A 10720-nucleotide genomic window follows, 5' to 3' on the forward strand; every position below is an offset into this window, starting at 1 on the left:
CCTGACTCCAAAGTCCATGTTTTAACCACCAAATTACATGACCTCTCATCACTGATTATATAGAGCTTTTACAGGATGCCATAGGCACAGATTCTAACTTTGAAACTCACCCAATGGGTAGCAATAATCCCTAGACTTAACTTCATGCTACGGCTGCCAAGTACTGGGAAGAAAATCCTCCTTCAACAGAAGATTGTGGAACTTTCATATGCACACCCACAGAGGAGATCTGGGTCAGATAATTCATTCCCTTAAAAAAATCTTTATAATATCCCAAAGCATACTATCAACTGGCAGTATAATGCCATTAACTTAATTTCCTTGAACAACAATGATTCAGGACCTAGTATGATCTAGGCATGATATAAATATGCAAATAAATAAGGCAAGGCCCCTAACCTCCAAGGAGCTCACAGTCTAGTGGCAGAAATTTATAATTATGGTTCATTGTAATGGGAATTATCGTAAAAGTACAACGTCCAAGAAAGCCTAGGGTAATGTGTGTCTGGACGAATCCAGAGAATTTGAAGTGGATGTAGAATTTGAGCTGGGTCTTGAAGGCTGAGCAGGAACTTGCAAAGCCAACAGAGTGAGAGAATGAGAATTCAAAGACAAAATAATATAGAGAGACTTGGAGCAATATAAATGGCAGCAGGTACCAATAGCACCTATGTGGCAAGGTGGTTAAAAAAAAAAAAGAATGAGCTTGGGAAGGAAGGCTGGGTCCAGTTCCTAAAGGGCCTGCAATATTACGTGTTAAGCAGATTGAACATCATCTGTGGCCAAGACAGTGGCGAGCCATTGGAAGCTTCTGAGCAGAGGAGTACAACATAATCAGAAAGCTTCCCTGACAAAGAAAGATCACTCTGGAGACTGTGGGGCCAACAGATTAATAGGTATCTGGGTCTAGGCAGATTTGATTGCCCTGGATATTTAATTAAATAAATTTCTTCAACACAAAAAGTACGATACATTTTAATGTGTATGTCTCTCTCTATGGCAACTAATCTTAATTATCAAAGAACTCTGAGCTCAAGAAGATATTTCACCTGTTTATCTTCAGAGTGAACAAGTCAAGGGTTTACTCTGAGTATTAAATGTGCATTTTTATAGGTCTGCGGCTTAATTAAATAGCTTTGAAATCCATATGCAGGTTATTGAAAGCCTAAGTACCTGAAATGGTAGGGAAAAAAAATTTAGAAATTTGTCATGTTGAAGCATTAGTTTTAAAAGAATAGAACATTCCTGTTAAAAACCAACTCACGGTTCCCTGGGTTCTGTTAACTATGGGTAAATTCTTGTCCCTTAGATTCTTACAGAGTATCTTTCCCCATTACAAAGAAAGTCTGTGGAGCAAATATGATCTGGGTCTACCCTCCTGTCCCTTCCCACCACCCCCGTCACCTCCACAACCTCCTCATCCCGCCACTATACACACACATATCCCAACCCCCCAGTATCAATGTTATAACCCAGTTCTACTCTTGAGGTTTAGATGACTCCAAAGGTTAAAGAAAGTCATCCCCAAGACACAACAAATGGGGATAACCACTCAGGACAGCAGGGTAACTGGAAAAAGAAACCGTGAAGAGAATCAAACAAAAGTGGCGAACACTGCGTATTCAGCATATTCATTTAGTTGGTCACTTATTCATTCAACAATCAGAGAGCACCTGGCATACGCAAGCACTGGCCCAGGCACTGAGAACTAGCAGGAATCAGAAACAATCTCTCTCCTCAGTGAACCCCACCTCTTTCATCTGATATTTAACTGCAATTCCATAACTGCAGAAATTGTTCTGAGGGGGAAACTGAGGCTTAGAGCTGTTAATTCACTCCAAGACCAAGGACTCCAGCCAGGGGGGGATTTGGAGTGAGGCAAGGAGGCCAAGGTGAGTGATGAAGACCCTACCTGAGCACAAGCTCAGGAAAGCACATTTCATGATAGAAATCCTGGAGTCTGACAGCCTTGGAAGCCCTATGGAGCAGTGCCACTCTGTCCTACAGGGTTACTGTGAGTCGGAATCGACTTGATGGCAACAGGTTTTTTGGTTTGGGGGGCCAAGTTTACACGTGCAGACGCCAGATGTGGGGGCAGAGCACTACCTAGGCAGGAAGCCAGGCAGACCATTATGTTCCCCTCAAGATCATCTTAGCATGACAATCATAAGAAACTACTGACTCAGTAACTACAGTAAAGATATTTAGGAAACAGTGTGTACAGTGGTAAAGCACACAGCCTCTTGAGACACAAAGACTTGGGTTCAAATCCCAGCTCTGCTACTTCTTAACTGTGGGCAAGCTATTTAACTTTGCCATTGATTAATAATATTTGCCTCAGGGTTGTTGTGAGAATTACATAAGAAATAATATGTCAAGTGCTAACCTAGTGCCTGGCACTCAGTAGGAATCAATAAAAATGTCAAACTCAACAAGCCCCAAAATGAAATCACTATCTGTTCTCCCAAACCTGTTCCTTTGGCACCTGCTTTCTCTCTCTGCATGATTTCCGCCCACTCGCCAACATCAGGAGCCATCCTCAGTTCCATTTCTCAAACCACCACCCTTCCCCCTTCCTCTGCCATTGTCCTCCTCTGAGCTAACATTTCTGGTGCATTCTCACGTTCCAGACACTAAGCTAAGCACATTAATTGATGATCTTCTTTAATTGGGCAGAAAAACCTATGAGGAAGGTACTATCATTATCCCCATTTTGCATTTGAGGAAATCGAGATGTGGAGAGGTTGAAAAACTTGTCCAAGGTCAGACAACTATTTAGTAAAACAGCTAAGATTGCACAGACCATCTGATTCTAAAGCCCATATGCTTAAACATCATACTACATCATCTCCCAACCAAATGGTCACTAACAAGCCCTATGGATTCTGCTTCCTAATTCCTCTTGAACCTATGTCCAGTCACAGCCCTACAGCCACAGCCTGCTCTGCTAAAGCCCAGGGAACATGGTTGGTTGTAGGAATGGTGCTTTGAGACAATCGTGGGGTGGTCTGAAGGCTAGGCTGATGCAGAATTTGGCCAAGGAGGAGTCACTGAGTCCAAGAAAGGGTATCTCCAAGGTGGGAGCAGCCCCGCTGGGGAAGGGTGGGCAGGAGGCACTGAGGCCAGGGAGGAGACAGTGCAGCAGTCTAGGTGTGAGGTGCAGAGGGTCTGCAGTGCAAGGGGTGGGGGTGGGAATGGAAAGCTAGATGCGACAGACATTACCTCACCAGGCACAAATACTCCTGAGGCTGGAACTCAGCTTAATAATTCTGTTACTAGGGCAACAGCAAAGAACCCATCTCAAACAGACCCCTACATGCCTGCTTCTGCACAGAAGTGTGGTGGCTCTGAGCTGGGAAAACGGGCAAAGGAGGGTTGCCCAGTGAAGCAGCAGGACCAGGGCTTACACAGGCACACTGCTGACCTTTCTCCCCTGCTGTTTTGGGAGTAGGGGCATTGAAGCAGGCTTCCCAGGAAGGAAAATGGAAGATCCAGGGAGCAGAGGTGATACAATCCCCGTGACAGACCAGCCACCCTGCCTCTGATACTTAGACTAATCTAGGGATACCCAGAAGGGAGCGGGGAGGACCACTTCCCATCTGCTCACATGGGGCTCTCGTGGAGGAGAGCTCAGATTGAAAGCATGCCTGGCAACTGCAGCAAAAAGCATCGATCACAAAGTTAACCAGTCACTTGACTATCTGCTTTCCTCCAATCTGGTATCATTGGAACTAAGGCCAGGCCTTAAAAGTAACTTTGCAGCCTGTTCAGCAAATGAAGTGCGAGGAAGAGCCTGACTACGGCAGTGGACTCATGGACTTTGGTGGGGAGTACTTGATGTCCCTTGCAAGGCCCACAGTAGAGGAAGCCTTCTTCCTCTGAACAACCTCGGTGTCCCCCCATTTGTCCATTGGTTCTTTCAGAAATACCATAATGAGTTCGCCATATAATTCAATTTCTCTCTCTGAGAGCCATACCTTCCAGAAAAGGAACAGTCTTACAAAGACATTAGGAAAACTTTGAGACTTAGAGACATTCTCACCGGCCTCACTCATGATCGATGCTATCCTTTTCAATGTCCAAATCGTATGCCAAGCTGCCCCCTCTCCACAGCATCAAGCAGAGAAACCTCTCAATCTGCCTGCAGCACTTGTAGTCAAAGTTCTCACCTCCAATATCCCATGTTTTCTTAGAAATCTTTCCACAAGGAATGCTGAAGAACAGACAGGACTCAATGTCCTTCGGTCCTCTTCCTGGCCTCCCATGAGCCTGAGTATAGATTCCCATTAAGGGACCATCCAAAGGCTTTTACTGCATTAGCATGTTAGTATCTAATATTGTCCTGAAGAGAAGGCGGGAGATGGGGTGGCCATCCCTGGTCATGGAGCGAGCACCAGCAGAGCGGTTATGCACTGTCAGGGGTTCTGACCCACGTGCACCAATTCACCTAGTGGACAGAGTACACTCCAGATGATCTTGGAAGAAATTCCTCCCTACAGGAGTGGCTATACAGGGAATTTGAGTCAACTCAGACATCAATGGGTTAACTCTGTCTTGCTGACTCTGCCACTCATTTTCTGAGCAAGCTTAGGCCAGTTGTTTAAACTTTTAGCTTCCTCACCTGCAAAAGGAAGGAAATCATACTGAACAATCTCAAAGGTTAATATAAGAATTTCAAACCTAAAAAGTGTCATAAATTTTTTGAAAGACAAGGAGCCCCAAAACATAAATACATCCCATAAAAACTGTGGTTTGATCCCACCTAAAGTCAAGACCACTGGGTAGGGCCAATGGTTTGCACTCAGCTACTAACCAAAAGGTTGGCAGTTCGAATCCACCCAGCAGCACTGCAGAAGAAAGGCCTAGGAATCTGCTTTCATAAAGATTACAGCCACTGAAAATCCTATTGAGTGCAGATCTACTCTGAAGCACATGGGGTCACCATGAGTCAGAACTGACTCAGTGGCAATGGGTTTGTTTGTGTTTAAGTTTTTTTAAAGTCAAGGTACCATTTAGTACTAACCCAAAAAAACAAAACAAACCCATTGCTGTCAAGTCAATTCCAACTCATAGCGACCCTATAGGACAGAGCAGAACTGGCCCATAGGGTTTCCAAGGCTGTGATGTTTATGGAAGCAGATTACCACATCTTTCTCCCCTGGAGCAGCTGGTGGGTTCAAACCGGAGACCTTTTGATTAGCAGCTGAGCGTTTAACCACTGTGCCACCAGGGCTCCTATTTAGCACTAAGAGCCTATAAAAACAATAATGAGCATTTCCTGAACCAAATTCTGCCTCCGTCACTCACCAGCTCTGTCTGTGACCTTGGGCAATTGGCCCCTCTGAGAGCTTCTGCTTCTTCATTCATCAGATGAGGGTCGTGATACCTGACTCACTGGGTCACTCACTTGAAGGAGTATATGCCTGACACAGTAAACGGTAGTCATTTGTGCTCATTAAATCACACACAATTTTCATGACAACCCTAGAAAAGCAGTATTTATCATTCCTAGTCAATGGCAACTAACAATAATTTTACCAAAGAGGGAACTGATGCCCACAGAAGCTAAGGGGCTCACCTACAGTCACTCAGTGAGGAGTCTTCTCATCTCAAACTTACACTACACTACAGTTGTCTCTCCTATGCCAAAATGTACAAACCCCTTGCCGTCGATTCTGACTCATAGCGACCCTTATAGGACAGAGTAGAGCTGCCCCAAAGGGTTTCCAAGTAGCGGCTGGTGGATTCCAGCTGCTGACCTTTTGGTTAGCAGCCAAACGCTTAACCACTGCGCCTCCAGGGCTCCAAAATGTACAAGGCACCTATAAAAGAAGGTCCATGTTCTCCCCCCAAATCAATGCGTTGGGTGGCTGCCATCACTGGCAAAGTCACAGTCTGTGTTTCAGGCATAACGACTACTACACAGAAGCCTCGCCGGGGCAGTAGAGAGCAGATTTGCTGTCAGCTAAAAACATGGTCCAATGTCTGCCCCCCAAACTGTGTGTCATTTCAAGTTTCCCCCTTGGCTTCCCCTGGATAATGACTGCTGCAGAAGTGTGTAATGTGGATGAAGCCTGAAAACAAAGGCATCCCTGGGGAGCATAACAATTGGAGTGATGTCCTCTGACCTGCACTTGAAAGGGTCCAATCTCCTGAGCGGGGACAGGCAGCCTGAACGGAAAAAGACAAAAATAGTTCACACCAGCTGGTACTAAAAAAAGACCCAAAGATCACATATAGATAGAGAAATAGATATTCAGCCCTTAGGCCCTGCCCAACTCAGCTTGTTTTGGAACTTTTTTCCTCAAGGCTGACCTTGTTCATTTTAGTCTGCTTTCCGTGGGACTGGCTCCAAGTCCCACACCCTCTGAGATGAAGAAGGCCCAGGCAGAGTCAAAGAAGCAGCTCCTACACCAAAGTCCTTGAAATTTTGACATTCTTGGGACCTGAACCCACATTCCCTGACTGGAAGCAGCACCTCTTACTTGCGGGGACCTAGGTTGTTGACCCCATGCGAGTCCTGAGTGGATGAGTGCATTAGCAATTTTAATTTATGAAGGTGGCACATGCATTTCTTTCTGCTATTTTTCTCCTGAGCAAATAAAAGCATGTTGGACGTAAATTTCTCTTCCCACTTGTACCCATGCATCTGACTGGAATATTTAATAGCTAACATTTATGGACTTCTTCCACTGCACCAAGCCCTATGTCATTGCTTCAGTCTCTGTCCCTATAGCTTAGGCCTTAAAACACCAAGCATTTGTGCTCTCCCTGCACAGACTGAGTCTTGATGGAATTTCAGACTGGGAGGGCCCTCAGAAAGCACCCTATCTTGTTTTACAGAAAGTGAACCAAGGCCCTGGGAGGCTGTGAAGTCACACCGCCTCACAGTGAAAGAGCTTAAACGTCACAATTGTGTCCACTTTGCCCTATGCCATCTGCCCTTTCCTTTTGTAATAACAGGGCCTATGCCCACCTATCCTGTGGGTTACCAAGAGAACTATTTGGAGTTGTGCTGGCACTTAGGAGGGATCGTTAAGCTGGGAAGGCAGTGCCTCTATCAGACACAGCTAAAAAGTGGCCCCTTCCCAAGACCAGACTCGGCTAGTGAGACTGCACCAATACAAGGGGCCTCTCAGTAAGCCCACTTGATACCCAACCTGTCCTGCTGGAAGGATGGGAAGATGGTCACCCTGGCCACTTGAGGATCAGGGTGGCTGATAAAACAGTGGCACAGCTGAAGCTGCTAATGCAGCTCGCTGCTGAAAGCAAATTCCATTTTTGGGGCCAGCCAACAAGTGAGGCTGCCCAGTATGGTTAGAAAGAATAGGAGGGCTCTCCTCTTGACCCCAAAATACTTCCCTACTGGTCTGCTAGGGGGTGCCTGAAATCTTTCCAGTATGAAGGAGTTTGGAAGTCTTATGGAAACTTGGAAATTATCTAGTTCACCTCCCTCAATATATAGATGAGAAAAATAAGGCCCAGGGAAGTTAAGCAACTCAACCAAGGGCAAGCAGCCTAGTCTAGAACTCCCCAAATCAGGATCCCTGAAATAGTAGTCTCACAGTCACGAGATATTTCTTGGGAGTGAGAGGAAGATTTCTGGGGTCAGGTAATTTGGGGAATGCTGCATTCTCGACTTTCATTCTCTATTTAACAAATACTCAGTCCAAAAATGAGGAACACATTTTAGGGATCTGGCCTAACCTGGCAAAGCTGGAATTAGCCTGTGGGTGTTCAGACTTCATAGCCCTGGTGGCACAGTGGTTAAAAGCTTGGCCATTAACCAAAAGGTTGGCAGTTTGAATCCACTAGTCGCTCCTTGGAAACCCTATGGGGCAGTTCTACTCTGTCCTACAGGGTCGCTGTGAGTCAGAAATGACTCAGTCACAATGGGTTTGGTTTGGGTTCAGACTTCAGGACCAAAGAAAACATACCTACCTCAATTGTTAAGAATATTCCTTGAGGTTAACCATTCACGATGCTTTGTTAAAATGGTAGTACTTCAGAGACGGGGAGACATAGCAGGCTGGTGCAGGTCAATAACCTCCAGTTTGATTTTCTTATCTAAGCCTTTTCTAAGAGACAGCACTTGTCCTAATACGGCCAACAGGAAATCCTGAGCCTCAGTCTTAAAAAAGTCAGTCCAGATAAACCAAAAAACCAAACTCGTTGCCATCAAGTCAATTCTGAATCACGGTGACACCACATGTGTCAGAGTAGAACAGCACTCCATAGAGTTTTCAGTGGCTGTAATCTTACAGAAGGAGATCACCAGGCCTTTCTTCTGTAGCACCACTTGGTAGATTTGGACCATCAACCTTTTGGTTTGTAGCTGAATGAAAACCATTTGTGCCACCCAGGTACCTTAAAGAAGGCAAAACATGAAATGGGGGTAACTTGAAATCACAAGCTCCATGGGAAAAGGAAACGTCAGTAAGAAGGAACAATGGGGTAGAAGAAAAGATGGAAAATCAGTAAAAGCACTCCAGTGGTCTTGGCAAGTTAGTCAATGATCATCCCAGTCTGAACACAACATTCCTGCAACATTCTCACCAAAGAATCATACCATCACCCCAGCTCCCAGAGGAAACGGTCACTCTTGAAATTGATTCTTTTCTATAGACCTCATGTACCAAATTCCTTCCCTGGGACCATGGTCTTAGCGAACATCTAGCTCAACTAGCAAAACATGGTTTATAAAGAAAATCATCTACATCCCACTTTGGTGAGTAGCATCTGGGGTCTTAAAAGCTTCTGAGCAGCCATCTAAGATACTCCACCGGTGTCACCCCATCTGGAGCAAGGGAGAGTGAAGAAAACCAAAAACACAAGGGAAAGATTAGTCCAAAGGACTAACCGAACACAAGTACCACAGCCTCCACCAGACTGAGTCCAGCACAACTAGATGGTGCTGAGCTACCACCATCGACTGCTCTGACAGGGCTCACAGTAGAGGGTCCAGGACAGAGCTGGAGAAAAATGTAGAACAAAATTCCAACTCACAAAAAAAAGACCAGACTTACAGGTCTAACAGCAACTAGAGAAACCCTGAGAGCATGGCCCCTGGACACCCTTTAAACTCAGTAGTGAAGTCATTCCTGAGGTTCAGCCTTCAGCCAAAGATTAGACAGGCCCATAAAACAAAATGAGACCAAAGGGGCACACCAGCCCATGGGCAAGGACGAGAAGGCAAGAGGGAATGGGAAAGTTAGTAACAGGGAACCCAAGGTCAAGAAGGGGAGAGTGTTGACATGTCATGGGTTTGGCAACCAATGTCACAAGACCGTATGTGTATTAATTGTGTAATGAGAAACTAATTTGCTCTGTATACCTTCATCTAAAGCACAATAAAAAAAAGAGAAAAAAAAGAAGCAAGAAAATAAAAAATTACTATTTCTTTAAATCTTTATATGCTAATCTTTAATAATGATTTATCTTGGAATCAGTGGTACTTTTTAAATGCATGTCTGTAAAAACCATCTTTGGTTAAAAGGTTCTGTGTAAAAACATAGTGATTTGCTATTATCGTCTTCATAAAACCACTATGGAATAAAAAAGCAAACATAAACTTAGAAGGAAAAAAAAAATTCCTCCTCTGGCAATTACTTAAGATCTAGCAAGGAACCTTTTTCTTTTTTTTTTTGATAGAACTTCTTTTTTTTTAATTATCAGGAAAGGGTGGCTACTCCATCAATAAAAATCTGTTTCAATTAGCACAACTCTCCTTTCATTCGGGGGAGAAAGATGTGGCAGTCTGCTTCAGTAAAGATTTACAGCCTTGGAAACCCTTCGGGGCAGTTCTACTCCATCCTATAGGTTCGCTAGGAGTCGGAAATAACTCAACAGCAGTGTGTATCCTTTCATTCAGGCCATTACTTTAAGAATTTGAAATTTCTACTTAAATAAGGTCACTTTCAATTTGGTAAACACTCCTAAGTCATCATATTAACCATGAGCAGTCACCCTAGGAATGCTGAGTAAGTAAACATCATCAAACATTAGCTAACTAGCCACAATCCACTTGAGTTTATTAATTTCTGTCTTGGCAGAGAAGCAAGAAAAGGGAACAAACTATCAGAGACATTCATGCATCACTCATTCAATAAGTATTTATTACAAACCATGTACCAGGCACTGTGCTAAGCCAAATATAGGTGTCATTATTTTATAGACATATAGACAGCTAGGTTATATATGAATGTCCTCATGAATGAAATCCTATTTTCCCAAAAGCATAAATTTTAATTCCTGAGACGCTTTATCTTCATTTCTGCCGTAACGTGCCTTCTTCCATGGAATGGATGACAGATCCTAACTCTTTAGCTTCCAGAATCTCCCCCCTCCCCCCTAAAAGACTCCCCTCCCATCACCTGTCTTGTAGTTAATGAATAGAAATTCACTCTAGAAGCACTAGAGCAGCACTCACTATTTTAAAAAGTTCTAAGAGAATACAAATGGTAAGAAAATTTTTATATTATTGTACTGATTTTTTTTATAATTTGAGTTTTGTTTTTCGTGTTTTGTTTTTTTTTTTTTGGTGGGGGGAGCACCTTATACTTGACCAAAAGGTTTTCAAAAATACTAGTACACATATGTATTCCAAAAATAGATAGGGATGTATACAACCTAGAAATAAAATTTTAAAAGAAGACCACCTTGTAAGAGGAATTCCTCTTGCTTTATTTCAGAAAAAGGCCCCCTTTTCTAACTTCTCTGG

Source organism: Trichechus manatus, unplaced genomic scaffold, assembly GCF_000243295.1.
Source record: "Trichechus manatus latirostris isolate Lorelei unplaced genomic scaffold, TriManLat1.0 scaffold00145, whole genome shotgun sequence".
NCBI lineage: Eukaryota > Metazoa > Chordata > Mammalia > Sirenia > Trichechidae > Trichechus > Trichechus manatus.